Source organism: Lygodium microphyllum, chromosome 15, assembly GCF_053477565.2.
Source record: "Lygodium microphyllum isolate KBCC chromosome 15, Lygodium_microphyllum_v1.1.10, whole genome shotgun sequence".
Classification (NCBI taxonomy): domain Eukaryota; kingdom Viridiplantae; phylum Streptophyta; class Polypodiopsida; order Schizaeales; family Lygodiaceae; genus Lygodium; species Lygodium microphyllum.
The window spans coordinates 90,853,474-90,874,582 of NC_141149.1; the positions used below are offsets into that span (position 1 = coordinate 90,853,474).

Here is a 21,109-nt window from a genome sequence, read left to right on the forward strand (position 1 = left end):
TTGACAAGCCTAAGAATTGACCAAATCAGCCAATCACTTGTAGCTTACTTTCTTGTAGAGACACTATTTTACTGCCTAGTGTGTGTGTGAATGATTACATTGAACGTTGCACCTTTCATTGTAGGCACTTAATTGCATGAGAAAAATTCAAAGCTTGCATTGCACCATCTAAGTATGTGAGAAAGCATAAACCTATGAAGTGAATTCATAAACAAGGAACACACTAAAGAGGAATCAAGCTAAGAAACAAACCTAGCAATAGGACTTGCAACACCCTTCGGGCTGCGAAAATAAACCTAGACACCCAACATTGAGAAGTGAACATTCTCAAACTACCTAACAACCGAGTGAAGAAAGGAATAAACCACAATTAGAACATGTCCTTAGTTGTCCTTAGCCAACCTAATGACCCTCATTGAAACCTTAGTGGTTCAAGAGACCACAAATATGGCAAGTGCTAGCATGGACATAGGCAACCAAGATCTTGACCTAGCCGATTCTCCAAACAACATTTAGCAACTCATATCATGATAGGACTGTCCAATGAGAATAGAATACTATGGGAGATTTGCAAATGAAATCATAGCTAATCTCGAGGAGGAGAGGAGGCTAGGAAGAGTTGTGGTGCAATGCTTCGCTAGCTACAACCAAGAACAACCTACTAAAAGGCTATGCCAATAAATGGAGCTTAATGAGGTCTAATGAGTTCTAGCCATCGCAGGTAGGAATAGAGCCATAGGAAATGCCAATAGGGAGAGAGTGTTAGAGGTTAATCTTACATTAACTGAGCTTCTCATGAAGTGATTATTAGATAACACTTCCATAAAGCAAAGCGAAGCAGCCCTAACAACTTCGTTGCTAGGTGGATTGGGAATCACCCCAAACGCTAGAAGTCAGAATAAGATACCTATACTTGCAAAGAAAATTGAGAAGTATCTGAAAGATAACAATCGTTATAGCTTTGTTGAGTAGTTTGAGCAAGTATGCAAGGTAAATATCCTCATGGACCCCGCTTAGTATGTTGAAGCTTTTGGAGTTTTCCTAGGAAACAAGGGATGAACTTGGTTTACTAACCTAAACAACGTTGAACGCAACAAATTTAATAATCTAAAGGATCTTCTCATCAAAATATTTTTTAGGGCCAAATACTTAGATATCCTCATTATTAGATTAATGAATGTCAGCCAAAAAGACAAGGAGGAAATCTGAGACCATGTCATTTACATGAGGAGTCTCTATAAGAGGATTCCAGTGACGAAGCAACCCAAAGAGAGAGCAATCTCCACCATGCTTATCAACAAAATCTGGTGTGCAAATCGCATGCTGGGTGCATACGTAGCGAGCGTTGGAAGGTCCCCATGAAAAAAGAACTCTACTTAAGCTCAAAAAGCAAGAAGATAGACTTGCATGACATGAAGGAAAAAAACGAATTGGGTACAATCTCCCTCCATGCCTTGTGTGAGCACTTCACGAGGCATGTATTTATAAATTTATTCATCTCAAAGCTCAAAATAGCCCAATTTTACAATAAGCATGATTTAGCTTTTATGCTTGCTTTTGTCCAAATAAAGAATAAAGCGGTTGGGTAGCCCAAAAGTCCAGCTATGTCCAAATATAATGTTCCATAATGAAATATTTAAACCATGTGCCCATGCGCATACAAAAAAGTAAATATTTATCAAGTGCTTTAATAAATAAGTGTGCCTAAATAAATATTAGTGCCACCCATTTAATAATAAGATGCACGTCCATTAAAAATGATAATTACTTCTAGATAATTTGAATACATGCTATCGCCCAATGCTTCCCAACGCCACCGTTGCCTGCTCTACACATCATTGAAGCATTCATGGTTGTAAGAAAATAATAAAATTAAACCAACAAAAGTGAATACCTAGTAGTATTCAACTACAAAATAAATAATTAGGTTGGAACTCTGTCCTAACCTTAATTTAATACGAGTGCACTCTAAACTCATAAACATCCATTAATTTAAATATGTATTTTGTGGAATCACCCGCTGTAAAGTCACCCATGTGCACATTAAATTAACATGATACCCAAAAAGGACAGGTGTTCCTATCAACTTCTCACACAAGGAATCCACCTGGTGCACGAGCCCCACTAAATAAATATAGTTTTACGGAATATATTGCAAAACCTCACGGAATCCACCGTGGAATAAAAACTCACGGAATCCAACGTGGTCTCACAGAATCCACCGTGGAATATGCCTCTTGGTATCAGAATCTGAAATGAAGAACTCTATAAGACTTTATCTACTAACTCAAACCTACAAAGGGACATGTTAGCCAAGGTTTTTGAAGCGGTAATATGCATGGATGACTTGCTGAGAGACAAAAGTTCAAAAGTCACACTGCAAGAGAACATCACCTTTAAGAACACTAAGAGAACCATGATACTTAGTGATTGGACATGCCATGGCATGCAAGACAAGGGAAAAAACATCAAAGAAAACCAAGAAATAGCTAACTTGAAGTGAGAGTTGGCCAAGCTACAATATATATTGAGAAGGACAATTCAACCCCATGTGCAATATGTGCATTGTGGTGGAACCATCTCCCAATTTAATGTCCTGAACCTGGATCATGGCCTTGTGTTAACTACGGTATATTTGGACATGATGCATTATAGTGTCGATTGCCAAGAAGACTCCCATACCCACAACCCTATACTCAACCATACTATGTAGGGCCTTATGCTAGCTACGATAGATTTGGACATGATGCATTGCACTGTCAATTGCCAAGAAGACTCCCATACCCACAACCCTATACTCTCACGTAAGTTACTATGTATAAAAATGTGCATCATGTGAGTTCAAAAGAAGGGAATTTTCAAAATTATAGTCTTATAGATATACATTCATAGAAGAAAAGAATTTAAAACACATAAATTTATTCATAAAAGGAGTATCTATATTCCGTGGGTGCAATTTTTACATAAGGGTATTATTAATTCATAAAACTAGCCAAGATTTTATTACCAAAAAGGGGTCTCGAATAATGCCTTCCACTTATGTAGTGATGAAGTTGTTAGTTGTAGACAATAGAATTGCTTAGATATGATAGGAGGCAAGAGTTATAGGCAAGGGCCTGCATAAGCACCCAAAAGCCTTGGGTATAAACATGTTTAGTGGCATGAGTATTGTAGTTGTATAACCAAACGGTGACCACATGAGACCACATGCTCTTCAACACTCCTTCAACATCTCCATAACTTGATTTGACATGTTTATGAGATGGATCATAAGGGTTGCACCACCCGTAAGTTAATGACTCGAGTTGAGAATGTGATTGAACGTGGAGCGCAACAATAAGGCAGTAGCCACATGTAGGTAGAGTTGATAGTGAACCCTGAGCTTGATGTGCTACACAGATAAGAGAAAAACCACAATCAAAGGAGAGAGAGACAATCCAATGCTCGATACACCTCTATGTTTGGAGATTCAATAGAGTAAACCAACTGGATGAGGTTTCTTATATTGTGGGGTTAAAGTTTAGAGAGTTATTGGACACATGTAGGTTAATGGCCACTTTTGCAACTTGCGTAGGTCAATTGACCTACGTGTGTCCTGACCCTAATACCCTTTCCATTATTTTATAATTATAACATTCTTTCTCCCTAATTAAAATGATATTGAAACACATGTAATTTCATGCTCCTCTCTCTCTCACAAACACGAGTGTGTGCGTGTGAACACATATACACACTCTCTCTCCATCATAGAACCATCATACTTGTACCTTGAAGTCACCATGGCATCTCTATCACTCTCCCACTAAACATGCACCAAGATGCCTAAAGTTTCAAAACTCTATAAAGAATGAAGCTTCAAGTTGCACGCTATGATCATCCCCTTGAGCCATTCTCTCTCTCTCTCTCTCTCTCTCTCTCTCTCAAATGCACATATCCTCCCTCCTCTCCATGGAGCAACCCTAAATAGATTGTGCTTCATAAAATGTGTGAAACAATTTCTTGTGTTGACAAGTGCCTCAAAGTTAGATAAAATTTAACGAGTTTTAAAGTTCTTTTTGTTCATTTTACGTCTAGTTACTCATAGTGAATGATTTTCCAACCTTATCTAGTAGAGTGGCACAATATTCCAACAAAATCTTTTACAGGAAATCTTTATCTACAAAAGACCATGTTAATGAAGACGACTTACTTCTAGGATTTGAAGGGATTATTGTCAAACTTCCCAAAGTTAATGCACTTGCCTATGTAGCAACAACAACAACATACATACCTTGGCAATGTATTGACAAGGTCATCTAATGAAGTAAGCTTAGATTCAGTTTAATGCATTCATGTGTTTTATTCTGCAACTTCTAAATCTACATTTATGGGTATTTCATATCATTTATGACTCTCCCCACAAGTTGTTGTCGGAGGTGAAAGTACTAAATGTTTACAAAGCGGCAAACAGAAGTGAGAGTATTGGAAGCTCTATACATCTACAAATGCAAGCCCTTTGATTACATTACCTTGTTTAAAATTAAAATTTAAAATTAAAATAATTAAAGAACAAAGATTCAAACATGCTTTTTTAAATCACTCATTATTAGGTGTAGTAAATAGAGTGAATGATCATAAGGCCACTACTTTTGGTTCAAGAAGTCCATCCAATTTACTCTAATTAATAGTCTAGCAATTTACTCCAATTAATTGTCTTGTGGTGGTTCTCAGGCCATTCTCCCCCCCTCTCTCTCTCTCTCTCTCTCTCACCCACACACACATAAATATAGTGAAAGTCATAGGTTATGAGGAGGTTCTTTAGGTGTGCAGAGGTGGGAGAGACAACTCAAGAAAATGGAAATGGAGCACATGTGAACTCTCTCTCTCTCTCTCTCTCTCTCTCTCTCTCTCTCTCTCTCTCTCTCTCTCTCTCTCTCTCTCTCTCTCTCTCTCTCTCTCTCTCTCTCTCTCTCTCTCTCTCTCTCTCTCTCTCTCTCTCTCTCTCTCACCCACACACACATAAATATAGTGCAAGACATAGGTTATGAGGAGGTTCCTTAGGTGTGCAGAGGTGGGAGAGACAACTCAAGAAAATGGAAATGGAGCACATGTGAACTCTCTCTCTCTCTCTCTCTCGCACCCACACACACATAAATATAGTGCAAGTCATAGGTTATGAGGAGGTTCTTTAGGTGTGCAGAGGTGGGAGAGACAACTCAAGAAAATGGAAATGGAGCACATGTGAACTCTCTCTCTCTCTCTCTCTCTCTCTCTCTCTCTCTCTCTCTCTTTTTCTAATGGCCAGCGGGGGACTATCTAGCAAGAGATGGTAGGAGGAAGCCGGATCTTTGGAGAGCTTAGTCTTGAGAGAGAGAGAAAGTATGTGTGTGTGTGTGTGTGTGTGTGTGTGTGTGTGTGTGTGTGTGTGTGTGTGTGTGTGTGTGTGTGTGTGTGTGTGTGTGTGTGTGTGTGTGTGTGTGTGTGTGTGTGTGTGTGTGTGTGTGTGTGTGTGTGTGTGTGTGTGTGTGTGTGTGTGTGTGTGTGTGTGTGTGTGTGTGTGTGTGTGTGTGTGTGTGTGTGTGTGTGTGTGTGTGTGTGTGTGTTTGGCATGGTTGCTATGTCATTGTTGGTAGTGAGCTACTCCTACACCTGAATTTTTAGAGAGCTAGGTATGAATGTGGAGCAAAGGTCAGTAGAGGCAAAGGATCGGCAGAGTGTGCCAAGGATTGGGAGGAGTGAGAGGAGGATGACAACTCTGTGGTTTCTTGCAGGGAGGTGCTTCTACACAAATACTACACTCGAAGAGCTAGCCAATGTGGAGCTAGGGCTAGCAGAGGCAAAGGCCTGGCATATTGTGCCACAACACTCCATGAGAGGAGGAGGAGGATACACATTGACACAGCTGTGCCTTTGTGCATAGGCAGGTGAGCAAGAGGATGAGGAGGTATGCCATTGCGCTCATCAACGATCAGAGGGGGATCACTTTTTTTAGATGGCTCTACCTCTATGCAAAGGTAGGTGAACAGACCCATCTAGAAAAATTTCAATGTGGAAAGCCAATGCGATTGGATAGAAATCAAACTCTATCCATGAATTCATAGAAAAGAACTATACGAAAACATCTTGGATGGAAATGGTGAAGCTTACAATACAAGCTTTACTAGAAGTGGTTGAAAGAAGTTAGTATTACAACAAGAGATAAGGGTTTGTGGTTGCTAAAGGAGATTGAGGTCGAAGAGATTGTAGCAAGCATTGAAGCAGAGAAGGCAGCAACTGAGGTTGTCAAAAAAGGACCACCAAGAGAAATCTAGACTAAAAATGAGATGATATTTGATAGTCACAAATCATAAATTCAAGCCTGATTACACTTTATTTTTTGCTTTTGGACAAATTGTAATAGTCTTTTTATGAGAGAGAGAGAGAGAGAGAGAGAGAGAGGGGTTACCTTTTTTATTTAAAATTGTGAAAACTATTTTATGTTTAATGTCTAATATTCAATTCTTTGTTTTGGCGCAAATCACAAAGCTTGATGATGTGTCGTCGGTCTTTTTGCATTTGTTTCGCTTCTCTAGGCCGTCTCTCTCTCTCTCATTCTCTTGGTTTACTGAATGTCCCTCTCTCTTCTCATTTTTAATTATTATTTATCATTGGTTAAGTGTTTATTTATTTACTTGATTTTTTGGTATTTAATATCTAAAATTGTTTAATTATTATTAGTTAAAATTGTATTTAATTATTTGGTGTTTAATATTTAAAATTAAATATTTATTTAGCATAATAGAGGAGAGAGAGGGGGAAGAGAGATATGCATGGAGAGAGAGAGAGGGGAGAGATAAGACAAAAGAGAGATATTTAATATTTAGTTTTTAATGTGATATCTAATGTTTAACATTTAACTGTCAATCGTTATTTCTAGAAGTTTCTAAAAGCTCCTCTGACGATACATTCATGTTTAGTGGAACTGTGGTATGGAATACTGTTACTAAACCTTTTCTCATAAGTTTATGGCTATGCACATAAAAAATGTCATGCCAAAGTTGTTTTTTAAGAACTTGATCATACAATATTATTGTATACAAATGTGGATTTTATCTCAATTATGTTAACCCTATTCCTAAACTTTTACCATAGAGACCAAACGATATGATAATGCTACGCTATACTAGTATGAGCTCCAAGTGATGCTTTCATATATGGAAGGTGGCTATTAACTCCAATTCATGGAATTCAAATATGAACTATTAAAGAAGTTTATGAAAAACATGCATATGACTGCACTTTCAAAATGAGCATAAGAGTGAGAGAGAGAGAGAGGGGGAGAGAGAGAGAGATAGAGAGAGAGAGAGGTAGTCCATACCATAGTAGCTTTTAAAAAAATGTTATTTGCAAAATCAATCTCTTTCCATGAATTTGGAATAACCTTCCATGGAATAAACCTAGCTCATAGGATATGTTTGGACTTTACTAGGCATTATAGGCTATTCTTTTCGCATTCATTGGTAGCTTTTGTATGAACTCCATATCTGGGAATTCGGGGTATTTTCCATCAATATGGGAATTCCAAATCAAAATGGATTTTGTGAATTTTGGGAATTTCATTAATTTGGAACTTGGTGCAATGGAACATATTACTGCTTATGGTTGTTTCTAAGAGATTGAAAAAAAATAAAAAAGGTGGTGTTAATAAACACCTTAGTTTTAATATCCTTGAAAATATTCAAGGAAAATCTTCAATTGATGGATTCTTGTAGACTTGCTTTGGCCTTCAATACAACCTTTAGGGGAATTTTAAAAATTTTGGAAAATTTTGTATCTTTCTTCATCCAAGGGTCAATGCTATCTATTGTTTCCCATTGTTTAGGATCTTTTTTGTTGCACATCCAATATGTATCTTGATAATTAAAATACACCTCTGCATCTGTAGCACTTTGATGACTACAAACTAGTGCCCAATATTGTATACATATCTCATCTTTCTTAACAACAAGCATTGGTTCAAATGCATGTTTTAGTCGTTTGCTGAGAGGACCACAATAGTGATCATTCAACTCTTCCAATCCAATAAAGTCATCTACATTATCTACATCTATATTGGTTACAGCACTTTGTGTTCTTGGCCAAAAATCTATGAAAAATAAAATTTCTTAGACATTTGGCATTTGAAAAGCATAGATCATATGTTTCCAATAATCAATCACAAGAGTTATAAACTTTGTGAACTTTGGTTGAGGTCCTTGTACCTTTGACCATCTTTCCCAATACTTCAAATAGTCTTTAACTCCACTTACTATTTCTTGATGATCCTTAACATACTCAAACATGGGCAGCAACATTAGAACACCCTTTGGAAGATAGGCTTTTTTGCAAGGTCTCTCTTCCATAATCCAATGCCACCTTCTCTTAGTAACCAGTCTAGGGACTTTGGATGCATCTTGTATTACATGACAGGTGTATCTCCTTGCATATAAAACCAAAATTGAAGAGGTTTTGAGTGACCAACAAGTGTATCTTTGGAATCACACAAGTATTCCTCAATGTATCTCCTAAAGTGAGGCACATGTGTAAATAAGAAAGGTGTAGGACTTGTCATCTGGCATGATTGAAAATGTTGCATAAGACGAGGAAAAGTGAAGGTCATGCTTGTCCTTAGCTTCTCTAAAAATTTTATGAACATTACATCAATGTCTTTATGTGTACGACCCACCATGAGAAACCCAAAGTGGATCATCTTGAATGTTCCTTGTGCAACAAGCAATGATAGATATGCAAAGAGATAGCGGTTTTTATTTTCTGATCCACAATTATCAAGTTGAAGTAGTAAGTTCTTTGGCAATTGTTTCAAATGATGATGGCCATCCTACTGTGTATTATCTTCCATGCATGTTTTATTTTGTGCAACACCTTGATGGTGGTCTAGTGCTCTTTTCAAGTTGAGGGCATTTAGTAGCACAAAGGTTGATCTCAGCATTCCATCTACTTATAGATCACCATTTTTATCCCTGTGTAGTCACTCCAAGTTCCTAAAGCACAATGATAATGAGGAAATTTTGAAGTTAGGATTGTGAGGCCATAGATTGAGTGAGAAATGTCCATATCTACATTCTCCATGTCCATGAGTAATCATGCATGTTAAAGAAAATGGTAGTTGAGTAGATCTTTTAGTCTCTTTTGATTGAAGCCTTAACCTAGAGATAGTTGTCTTTTGCTAGTCCATTTTATCATGTATGATGCACAAGTTTTTATCTAGATCTAATGCTAAGGCCAAGCGCCAACTATAGTATATGTTCTGAAAACTTTGTTGTTGTAGCATGTAGCAGTGACGCTTCTTTAGAGGCACATTTTACTCTTGAAGACACTTTGTTGTTGCCAAGTTTCTCCTTGATCTCTGAGCAAAAACTACATTTGGAGAACTCACTTGTCTTTGCAAAGGTTCCATGCTTGAACTCTGTGTTCCAAATATGATTGAAGGTGGATAAGGACATTTGCTTACATCCAATACCACTCAATGTTGTATTTACTTCTGACCATATATCTACCTGCTTATAAACATCTAGGATAAACAATTGTGTCTCCCTTGATCCATCTTACATTATTTTACTCTTGTGTGGCATTTTCTTTTCATTCTTCTTAACAAAGTCTCTAAGGATGGCTCTTCCCATCTCTGTGTGATCCCAAGCTACTCTTATTATCCCCTTGTATCCATGCATTGCCGTCCTCATGCCATGCTCAAATTGTGTTTTGTACCTATAAAAATATGTCTTTGGGATTCTATGAGTCTCGTACTATTCCCTTCCACATACCACGTGTCCATTGCAGATGAAGTTGTACTTCCTTGTTCCCAAGTAAGCAATCATGCATGATGATTTAAACTTATCATAAATATAGTTTGTGTGGTCTTCAAATTTCAATCCCCAAAAGTATTTATGTAATTTTTTCATTGCTTCTCTATCAGCAAATTGACAACACTTTTCTTAGCAACAATCAATCATGGAAATGTGTGAAATGGAGTCCATAGAATTCCTCAAGTTTGCATCTTTAGGATCAATAATTTGAGGCTTTCTATTGACCGTACAATATGATCTCTTTTGAACAAAAATTGATTTTTTTGCAAAAATAAAATCTTCATTGGTATCTTTCATGTTTTTCTTACAAGCATTTGTAAAGATAAATTGCATGTATGATTGTTATTGTAGCCGCGATGTTCCATCATCAAAGGTGACTTGTTTAATAGGCCATCTTTCCAAAGTGACACAATGGAGGTTTTCAAGGGCTTTATCTACCACCACACCAACATCCTCTTCTCCTAGCAATTCAAAGTTTATTACATCATATGTAAAAGCCAATAATATAACCCCTATCCCAACACACATTGTGTTGCCTTCTGTCCAAACACTTTTAAATCAATGACCTTGTTGATTGGCATCAGAGCTTCAATAGCTAGTCCAAGACCATGGAGAATGTGGACCAAATCTCTCACACAACTGGCGTTCCCCAAAGCCATATGACATCTATATTGGAATTCTGAATTCGCCACGTGAGGAACAGCTCAAAGTTATCAATTACACAACCGCAATCAACATGACAAAAACCCAAAATTCAAAGAGGTCTCTGTAATCTCAGAGCTTGCAAGAGAGCTCATCATAAACAGATCAAGCAACACTGATTGGGCGCTGGGGAAGCGTCTTCTGTTGCTATTGAGGGTCTTCGTGTTGCTGGAAGTCCTCCATGTCATAGATGATGGTGATGTAGAGGGAGCAGCTGGGGCATCTGGCAATCTCCTCGCATCACATGCACACCATGTTAGTGAAGAATTCGACTAGCTTTTTAGCGGAGGTGTCCACGATCTCTAGAGACGGGTCAATCTTGTGGGCCTTGAAGGGGATTGCAATCTCGGCATCGAAGGGGTGCAGTCGAAGGAGACGTACCTGCACAAAAGACTTTAGGCTAATGGTCCAGGAAGAATCGTTCCAATGGAGAATTGAATCATGCCATAAAACCTCGCAATGGAACAAATGAGATACACAGTATATGCCCTTGCTCCCTTTGTCTTCTAGTGCTGGCAGCAGATTCCGGAAAAGAGATAGCGACCCCAAAACGAAGGTGTCACACCTGTCCCTTGGCATCCAAAAGCCTCCATCTCCCCCCTCGATCAGTTCTGATTTTTTTTTTCATAACAATAGTCCCCCCATTTTTCCGCTGATTCCTTCGATTCCCTCCTTAATTGCCTGGTAAAGAGCGAAAAACTCCTTTTTGCCAAGAATAGGCTAAGCCAACACCAATAGTGATACTCCAGCCAAGCAAAAAGCTTGCAAAAAGTTATCCTGAAGACTGCCAATAAGCACAACTGGCTTCAGAGAGTCATACATTCCGAAGTATAGACCACGGTATACAATGATTCCAATGCAAGAAATGTTGAATCCACGGTAAAGTTCCGGAAGACCGTCGGACTTCAGAGTCTTCTTGTAGACATCCAAGAGTCCATTGAACTGAAGTTCCCCTCCTTTCTTTGCAGCCTTGGCATCATTGGCAAGGCGAGTCCTAGCATAATCAAGGGAATACACAAAAAGGAGGGAAGAAGCACTGGCTGCTCCACCGGAAGCGAAGTTACCAGCAAACCAGGCCCAATAGCCATCCTTGTCCTTCTTAAAGTTAAAGAGCTTCTTAAAGTAGTCCTTAAACACAAAGTTGAGAGCCTGGGTAGGGAAGTATTTGATAACATTAGTAGTGTTTCCACGCCACAAGGATATAAAACCTTCCTTCTTGATCATCTCATCTTGATTTTGGATAAGAAGCTTGACACGTTCTATGGGGCAGCTGCAGTCTTTGAGATAGGTGCAGAGACTCCATCTATCAAAAAGTCTATGGCAAAGGCATATGGACCCTTCTTCTCCATGGCATGTAATGCTAATGTATCTTCTTCAAAAATGTTTTGTCCCGCATATTACGTTGGCCTTGTTCACGTGCAACCTTTATCTTCATAGCTCAAATGTCGGCTTCTACAAAGCTTCCTTTAATTCCACGGTTTCCTGCACTTTTCTTGGAATTCATCATTGAAATTGACAGCATAATAATATTCTTTGGCAACAGTTTTTCATATTTTTCTGACACACACACACAGCATGCACACAAACAGAAACACACACAAACACAAACACACAAGTGGAGTATGTACATTGGATGCGGGTACTGAAAAGGATGGAAAGATAATGCAGCAATCAAACACAATGAAACACACGCAAAAAGATAACACAGATGCACAACAAAAATGGAGCTGTTTACAGCTCGGATGCGCAGCAGCACGACAGCATCGCACGAATTCGGTAATCTCTTTTTTTTACATAAAATCCTCTCAAATTGGCTGAAAGCTACATGCTTTCTTTTACATGTCCTCCTAATCTAGAAGTTTTCTAAAGTTCTATGGATTTTTACAAGAGATAATATCTAGAAGATAAAAACTTTACTAAAAATTTGTCCAAAAAAATCTAATATTTTGAACCATGGATACTAATACCAATGCCTAAAGTGGCATTGCCTCTCTAAATCTAAAAGGAAGCTAGACTCTAGATTTTTTTTACACAGTGTGTGCATAGTGGTACGACATCCACCCCCTCCTAACCTGCACATCCTCTAGCATGTGCCAAAGTCTTATGGATTTGCAGTGTCAGAAGAAGTATCTTTTGCCATGTCAATGTCTTCATCTTTTGCCTCTTCTTCTTCCTCTATGTCTTCATGCTCTTGAATTATATTTAAGTCTTCTAGCTCATATGTTGAACTTTCTCTTCGTTTGAAGAGCTTGATTATTTTTCGAGCTATGGGTATCTTCATGCTTGTTCCATCCAACTCAGCCAATGAATATGTGGCATTGTCATGAACGATCTTTACCACATATGGGCCAAACCAACGCTTTACCATCTTCCTAGAAGCACTGTATTGATTGTCTAGGTTGCTGTCATAGACAAGCACCCTATCATTTTCTTGAATTGCTCTTGGCCGAAGTTTATGTCACTTATGAAATCTTCTTTTGTTCTTTAGTCTTGCTATCTTTAGCTTCTCAATAGCTACTTGAACATCTTTAGGCCTTCTTTCTAGCTGTCATATGCGCAAAGTCACCAACTCTTCTCTATTGATGCCTTCCTCCCATGGTAGAAGACTCCATGTGAGAATAGATTCTTCAATTGGCATATCTAGTTGTTGTTCATGCATAACTTCAGCTAACATATAGCCAGTCGCTGAACTGTGGGTAGGCCAGTCAGCCCATAATGCAAAAGGTAGCATTTTAGGCCATTCTTTGATCTTTCCTCTACAAGACTTTGCTAGAGCTTTGAGAGTAGATGATGACATCTCTCACTCTTTCCATTGCCTTTAGGGTTGTAGGATTATGTTAAATCCAACTAAATACCCAATTGAGCAAAGAAGTTGCATGCCTCATCAGCATCCAACTCTCCTCTATCTACAGTTAATTTACCAACACAACCGTATCTTCAAAACACTTCTTCAAGAAAAAAATGACAAAAAGCTTGAGTGGATTTGGTTGTTAAGGCTTTGCCTTCAACTTGATTGGTTAGATCCTCTCTTGCAAGCACTAAATACCGGATATTTCATATTCTTCTAGGCATGGTTACAAGATCAATAACCCATCTATAATGTATAGACAAAGGATAAGTTGATTGTAACCCATCTCGATGCTTGACCATAGACTACACTTGACACACATAACAGGTTTCAACAAAATGTTTTATGTCCCGATACATGTTTTGCCACCAATATTTTTCTTTGACTTTACTAAAGGTTCCCCATATGCCTCTATGGCCAGCCCATAGGCTTTCATGAAATTTCTTCATTACTTGTTGTTGCAATCTTTTGTTACCTAAAACTCGGATAGGCGCTCCTTTCTTCTTGTTTGCGTGCTTCCATAGACGTCCTTCTTTAAGAAAAAAGCCATAAGCTTTCCTCTTGATATGCTTGAACTCCGCAGCAGTCCAAGTCTCCTTCTTCTTCATTGTGCTCAAATTTTGGCCGATCTTTAGCCAATTTTCTTCATAATCTTCTTCAAGGAAATGAACTAGAACTTGAGCAATGCAATGAGCATGCTAGCTTCTAGTTGACCATCTTGTTGTTTTCAGATTTGGACCAATATATGCAGTAACTGAAAATGTATTTTCAGTAGCCATGGAATGAAATTAAGCAATAATAGATTCTTCAGCTTCATCTTCTTCCATTAGCTCTTCTTCATTGTCATATCTTACATGTGATAGCATGCCAGCAATTGGATTCACCTTTCCTGCAATATAATTTAATTCGGGGTTGAGAGACTTAATATATGCAATCCATCTTAGCATAGCAATGTCGGGTGTAGAGCAATTGGCAATCAAGCCCAAGAGTAGAAGACAATCAGTTTTTACCACTAGGGAAGCACCTATAAAGTATTCACGATCACACTTTAATGCTGTTACAACTCCCCACAATTCCCTTTTTACTTCTGCATACCTTCTTTGATGTTCATTGAGAACTTTTGCTTCAAAACGAATTGCATACTTGTTACCATCAAGATCCTCTTGGCCAACAACCTATCCTATCCCAATGGGACTTGTATCCACAGTAAAGATGATGGGTTGACCATTGAATAGTCAGCCCTTTTGAGAGTGGGGGCTGAAATTAATAGCTTCTTTAATTTACACATAGTGAGAGCATGATCTTTATTCCAAGAGAATCTTTGGCCTTTTCTTAATAATTGATAAATATTTTCAGCTACATGAGCAAAATGTGGTATCCATATGAGATAGAATACACATGCGCCAGTAAATCTTCTCACCTCTAAAACATTTGTGCATTTTTCTTGCATTCTGCTGATGGCATCTATCTTGATTAGAGAAGGTTTGCATCCATATAGGCCACATAGATGACCGACCACTAGGACTTCTTCTACTCCAAAAATTGACTTAGTTCAAAAAAGGGTAAGATGTACCTCTTCTAGCCTTGTCAAAATCCTATCACAATCATGAATATGGTTAACTACAAATGTCCTGCACCCATCTTCGTCAAGCTCCTCATTCTTTCCATTGACTTCACATCCCTTGATAGGTATATCCCATCAATAAATAGAATAGTAAGTTCTGGAATAAAGTCTCTTAAGACTTTGTGCATGGCATTCATCATATGGGCTACGGAGTTTGTTGCACCTTGTGGTAGAGTGCACATGAGGACCAATCCAAGAGGTGTCTTCATTGTGGTAATGTCTCAGCTTTCTAATGAAAGCTAAAATTGGTCATATCCTAAATATAGGTCGCCCATAGAATAAATTGCTCTACTTATAAAATTTTCAATAAACTCATCAACAATTGGACCAGAACCAACATTTCGGATTGTGACACAATTGACAAGCTATAGATCTTGAATGAATTGTAAAGATCCATTTTTCTTAGGCACAGTAAACCATCGGTTTGAGTAAGGTGCTAAAGAAGGTTCTAAAATCTTCATTCTAATAATCTCATTTAGAAGTTTCAATAATTTGGGCAGATGCGCCCTTGGAACAGGAATGGGCTTGAGGTTCCAAGGCACATGTGGACCGTAAAAATGACCATAAGAGCCACAATATTTGGATCCTCACAGCCTATTTCACTTGGTTGAAATGCAAAAGCTTTTCCATTTTTCATTAGCATTTTCATAAAATAGTGTTTTTCAGCCGGCAAAAGGAAAGAATTTTCACCTATTTTGAGCTCTTTTACACTTTCAGATGTGAACTTATGACCAATGTTGGTAGGATCACAAAGACTTGGTTGATTTGCTGCCTTATCAGCAAGCCCTTCACTTTCAGAGGCATTGGGCCACGAGTTTGACTTTCTTATCCACTGTCTTGTATTTTGTCTCCACTTGTGCTTCAGTCTTGTTGAGTAAACCATTGTCTTCCTGCTCAACAAATTCTTGAATTGTTTCATAAAAATCCAATGTACATACTTTTATGGACTGATTTTCAGCCTGGTTTTTTGCATGAGCAGCTACATATATTGTAGCCAATGTGTCAGTAGTAATCAGTTCAAAAAAAATGCTCGAAATACCTTCATTTTCAGCCATCATGTCATAAGTTTTCATCTCCCTTTTTACATGACATAAATATTTTCTGTCAGTCTTAGTCATGGCCGGAAGAGACTTATAACAGCCCATATTATTGGCTGTACATACATACAAATTTGCTAGAGACACAGTTTCTGTAGCATAAAGAGGTTCAATATTTTTACATGATGCACTACCATAGCCTCCCTTATAGTAGTGCAGCCTGAAAACCCTAGAATTCTCAAGCATTAGGATGCACAGGATAATCACGCAGTTGATCTCTGCTTTGATGATGGTTACCACACACATTAAGAAATTGGACAGCTCGTTCATTATCCTTGCTTCGGATTCGAGCATAGGAAGAACCATCATCAAGAGATTTTGTTTCCAAGCGGCCTTCGGAAATGTAAGGTTGCCCAAGAATGATAGGGTAACTACAAGAGTCTTGAACAAAAAAGTGAAAATTGTCTTTTATATCTCGAATAGTTACCTACACATTAGGACATGTAGTATATAACTCTCTAGAAGAGTTGTTTGTATCTCTCATTCACCAACCTGGATCAACATCTATGGGCCATCTTCCACTTTCATAAAGACTCCTTGCCATGATATTTATCTCCGAGCCATGGTCTAAGAGTGCAATATATGGTGTTTCATTTTCTCCAATTTTCATGACTATCTCTGTTGTTACTCTTGCCCAATGCGTACGGGAGTAGTGGCTGCTTGGAATGAACCAAGCCTCTTCTTCCTCATGCGTGTGCTGTAGACGGCCTTCTTATTGAAAGGTGGGCTGCCCAACTTGACCAGTCGACCATTACATTTTTAGCTTTCACTTCTTTAATTTTTACATTTATGTTTTCTTTATCTTCAGCTTCAATTGCTGCAATTAATTCTTTAACTGCTTCAAGTTGAATTCCTTGTGAAGTCAGTTTCTCTTCATCCTGCAAAAAAACTCGAAGAACTTGCAAAAAAGCATGCATTGTTTCTTCAGCTTCATCATCAATATATTGTCTTTTCCTTTTGATTACATTAACAATTACATCATGGAATTCACGTTTGGAAATTCCAAGAATTTCACCTAAGGTGAATTCAATTTTACTTCCTAGAATTCGTTCTTCTAGGACTGATTTGAGATCAGTTGGATATTCTATGTCAGACTGCAATTTGTAGCGTGGCTGCTTGCCTTTCTTCTTTCCTTCAGTCTTCTTTGTTTGTGGCACATCTTCCATCTCTTGATCTGGGGTTATATTTTCAGCAAGCTTTGGTTGTTCAGGCATTCTTCTAGTTACCCGTTTCGGAGGGCCAGAAGAGGAATGCCCTAGTTCATCTTCTCTTCTTTTCTTTTCTTCAATCAAGACTTCTTTATGATTGACGTCAGCCAAATGTACAAAGGTAGAAAAAGAATCTACCACTTCTTTCCAACCAGTTATTCCTCGAATATACTGACTGGCACTAGCCAAATCTTCTTTGGCTACTTGACCACGTTCCATTTAATCTAGTGCCTGCATCCGTACTTTAGATTGCACATTAGCTTTACATGATTTCAAACTTGATTTAATTGGCTCAATTTGCAGTCCATAGGTAGCTATATCAATTGCTGCATAGGCATTCTTTACAACTAAATCTTCTAATATTTTCTTCATTCCACCATTGCCAAAATTTGGCTCCAGTGGAAGACTAGTTTTAGCCGTATGATTTTTTTCATCTTTTCAAAACATGAGCTTCTATGCTTCAGACTCACAGAAGGCAGAACACTCCCTCTTGTCATGTTGTTGGCTGTTACACTAAATACAATACCTCTTAAAGCCTTCTCTTATGGATCTTTAAGTTGATGCTCATCCTCATTCTTCGACTTTGACATCCAACTTCTCTACTTTGGAACTAATTTCTGTAAGATTTAGATGAAGGTCACACATGCTTTTAATGAGTTCATCCATTACATCATTTTTAGAAGGAACAGATGAAGAAAGAGTTGATTGATTAGTCAAAGGAATAGGGGATTTTGAAGGTGGAACAAGCTTCATCAATGGAGTTGTTGAAGTTGAAGTAGAGCCCAATCTTAGTCGCATCTGCTCTCTTCCAGCAATCATGTTAACTGCATCAGTAACATCTGTCCATGTAGTCTTGACTCCTGATTCGGAGGTAGCATCTTCTAGGCGATCAGCAAGCTTCTCTTGTAGAATGGGATCTCCAGCCTTAAGGAATACTTCAATCTTTTGACCTTCCATACTTTGTTGGTCTTCACCATCAAGTTATCTAAATTTACTTTCAAACTCATGGTATAGAGTTGTTGCATCTAAACCTTTGTTGGGTTTTTCAACCCATTCAGTGAAACTTTTCTTCATCATTAGGCCAGAGCCTTCTAAGAAGAATTCTTCGCGTAGGGTTTTTTTCAATGCAGCCCAATCTGCATCTTGTTGAAAATGACCATGGATTCTTTCTTGAAGACCATGCTTGGCTAGTCTGGCGAAATAATGGCTCCATGCACGTTGTAGTACACCAAAGAAGAGCATTTTTTCAACATGTAAGCGAATAAAAACAAAGACATTTTGACCATTAAATTATTTTAATTCATGCCCAACTTCCTCTAGGCCCTTGATAGCTATGGAGTCAATCTTCTCTTCGTCTTGCCTTTGTTGTTGTTGTTGTAACATTTGGATTTATTGTTGCTGAGTTTGCTGCAGTATATGCACCAATTATTGTAGAGTATCTCTTGTAGAATCCCCCATCTTGGAGTTCTCTTACACCGACCTTCACGTTGGATTCACCAATGTCGCAGTGCGTAGGGTTGAAGGTCACCACAAGGATTTAGTAAGAGAAGAATGTATGGAGGTTAAAGAGCTTAGACTTCAGACATGGTAGAGATAAGAGAAGGGTTGAAGGTTTCAAGCCAAGTTCTTGAAGATAAGAGAGAGTAGGGTGTATGTAGATTCAAGGAGAGGAGTAGATGGAAGAGAAGGGGTTCAAAAGAGATTGAAGATGTAGAAGAGTACTCCCAAAAAGAATTAGAAAACATAGAAGAATACTAACAAAGATGAAGCCTGTCAGTTTCTTTCAGCATTATGAGAAAATATAACTCTAATAGAAAAAAATGTGTACAAAATAATACATTCCTCTATGTTGCTCAAATTGCTAATCTGATGCTTCCAATGGCTCCCAAAGAGGGGTTAAATACCAGGACACTTGGCCAGAATCCTGCTAGATCACTCCTTCATCTCCCACTTTCGAAGTGTTGTTCACTGCTTAAAAACATCAATCGCACATTGCACGATTTCGCTAATCTCTTTTTTTTACATTAAATCCTCTCAAATTGGCTGAAAGCTACATGCATTCTTTTACATATCCTCCTAATCTAGAAGTTATCTATAGTTTTATGGATTTTTACAAGGAATAATATCTAGAATATAAAAAATTGACTAAAAACTTGTCCAAATAAATCTAATATTTTGAACCATGGACACTAATACCAAAGCCTAAAGTGGAATTGGCTCTCTAAATCTAAAAGGAAGCCACACTGTAGATTTTTTTAACATGCTGTGTGCGTAGCGGCACAACAAGGTGAGGCCAATATAGGTTCCCTACCAAATGGAGCAAAAGATAATGTGAACTTCCTGATTGGAAAAAAGCAAAATCCTCTTCAATCCTCCAAAACTTCCCCTTGGCATGTATATGTTGTCGGATTCAATCTAGAAACCTTTGATCTTATACATAATATTTATAGAGATCCAATTACCACTGGGATTGTTGTTCTAGATGCAGCACATGGGGTTGATGAAACAAAATGGGACTCAAAATTTTGGAAAGATTGTATCCACTCTACTATAAATGAAATCTGAACTTGAATAATTCATGTTGTTATCATTTTTTGATTGAAAGCAAATGGTAGCTTTGGAAATGCTCTTGAAAGAATTTCTTGCAAGTATCACATGCTAGTTGGTAGTGTTGACTTTCTACCAATGAATAGAACCTTTGCTTTTGGATCTAAAGATTCTTTTGTCTTTTTGACATTACGGACTATGGAGAAAAGCTTCATCAATTTTGAGTGATATGTAAACAATGTCAACAAGCCTTCCATTTTGAACTTTGAAGGCTTGGACAAGGAGTGAAATGATGAAGATCTTGAAGAAGAACAAAGGATTGCAAAGGCTTTTTTGAGAAAGAAAATGAAAGTTATGGAAACTAGAATCAAAGCATTCAATGATGCTCATGAGGTTGTATTTGATGTATATGCAAGTGGACTTGCATCTAAGGTGGCATTGGTAAATCATATGAAGACTATTGTAGTGGTTTGCAATACTCAAGAGCAAGGAGAGATTGAAGCACAACTATGGAGGGTCCATGAGAGTGCAAATTCAAACTCCCAAGAGGTTCCTTCTATTGAAGTTTAAGTTCTTGAAGTACCACTTGAGGGCATAGAAGAATCAAGCCAAGATATAGCAAGTCTAATTATGAAAGAGAAATTAAAGGCTACTTCAGTTGTTTAAACTCTGTTCCTTCTCTTTTCATCAAGGAATTGATGTAATTTTTATTTTTTCCTTGAGAAGTTACTTCCATTAGCATTTGCAATATTTTTTTTCTTTGGTGATATTACTTAAAGAAACTATGTCTTTAGTTTTTATTTTTTTACAAAAGGTACCAAGCATGTTTGGTTTTAAAAATCTATTTAAGTAAATCTTTTGCTAAAATCGTATTAAAGAGCTCATTAAAATTTATCATCCTTTGTAAGGATAACTGTTTAATTGTAATCTAGTGTGTAAGAATACTTATCATAATGAAAAGTTTGAGCTAACTATGCAAAATTTACTTAAGTCTATTTTAGATCTTATTTCAATTAACCTCTTATATGTGTTGTGTAATGATCTTGTCATGTTAAATTTGGTTAGATTTATCCACATGGTAAAATCTCTTATCTCTTATAACCTCTTTTACTACATCATTAGTGTACGTCTATGCATGTACCTTAGGATAAGAGAACCAACAATATATTGCACACCCCAAAAAAGATTCATTACACCTCCCAAAGGAGTTTTACCTCAGCAGTAAATATTGCAACAAATATTTCACCTCCAATGTATCTTTT

At 37.7% G+C, this 21,109-nt stretch overlaps 1 long non-coding RNA gene and 2 pseudogenes across 3 annotated transcripts in view; 2 read left to right on the forward strand and 1 right to left on the reverse strand.

The window, feature by feature from the left end:
• The window catches only part of LOC148024754 (uncharacterized), a 53,883-nt gene extending 47,528 nt beyond the window's left edge, over positions 1-6,355 (forward strand). For 2 of the 3 annotated variants that reach the window (XR_015693257.1, XR_015693256.1), the window contains exon 4: positions 5,751-6,355. This is a non-coding gene — a long non-coding RNA (uncharacterized LOC148024754). Of the gene's footprint in view, positions 1-4,145; positions 4,320-5,750 lie in introns of those variants that run through there. The other variant, XR_015693258.1, reaches the window with a different exon arrangement.
• A 4,408-nt stretch (positions 6,356-10,763) lies between these two features.
• LOC148024755 (ADP/ATP translocase 1, mitochondrial pseudogene) lies at positions 10,764-11,872 on the reverse strand (annotated as a pseudogene).
• Positions 11,873-12,231: 359 nt separating this feature from the next.
• Positions 12,232-20,513, forward strand: LOC148024756 (uncharacterized; annotated as a pseudogene).
• Positions 20,514-21,109: the final 596 nt, after the last annotated feature.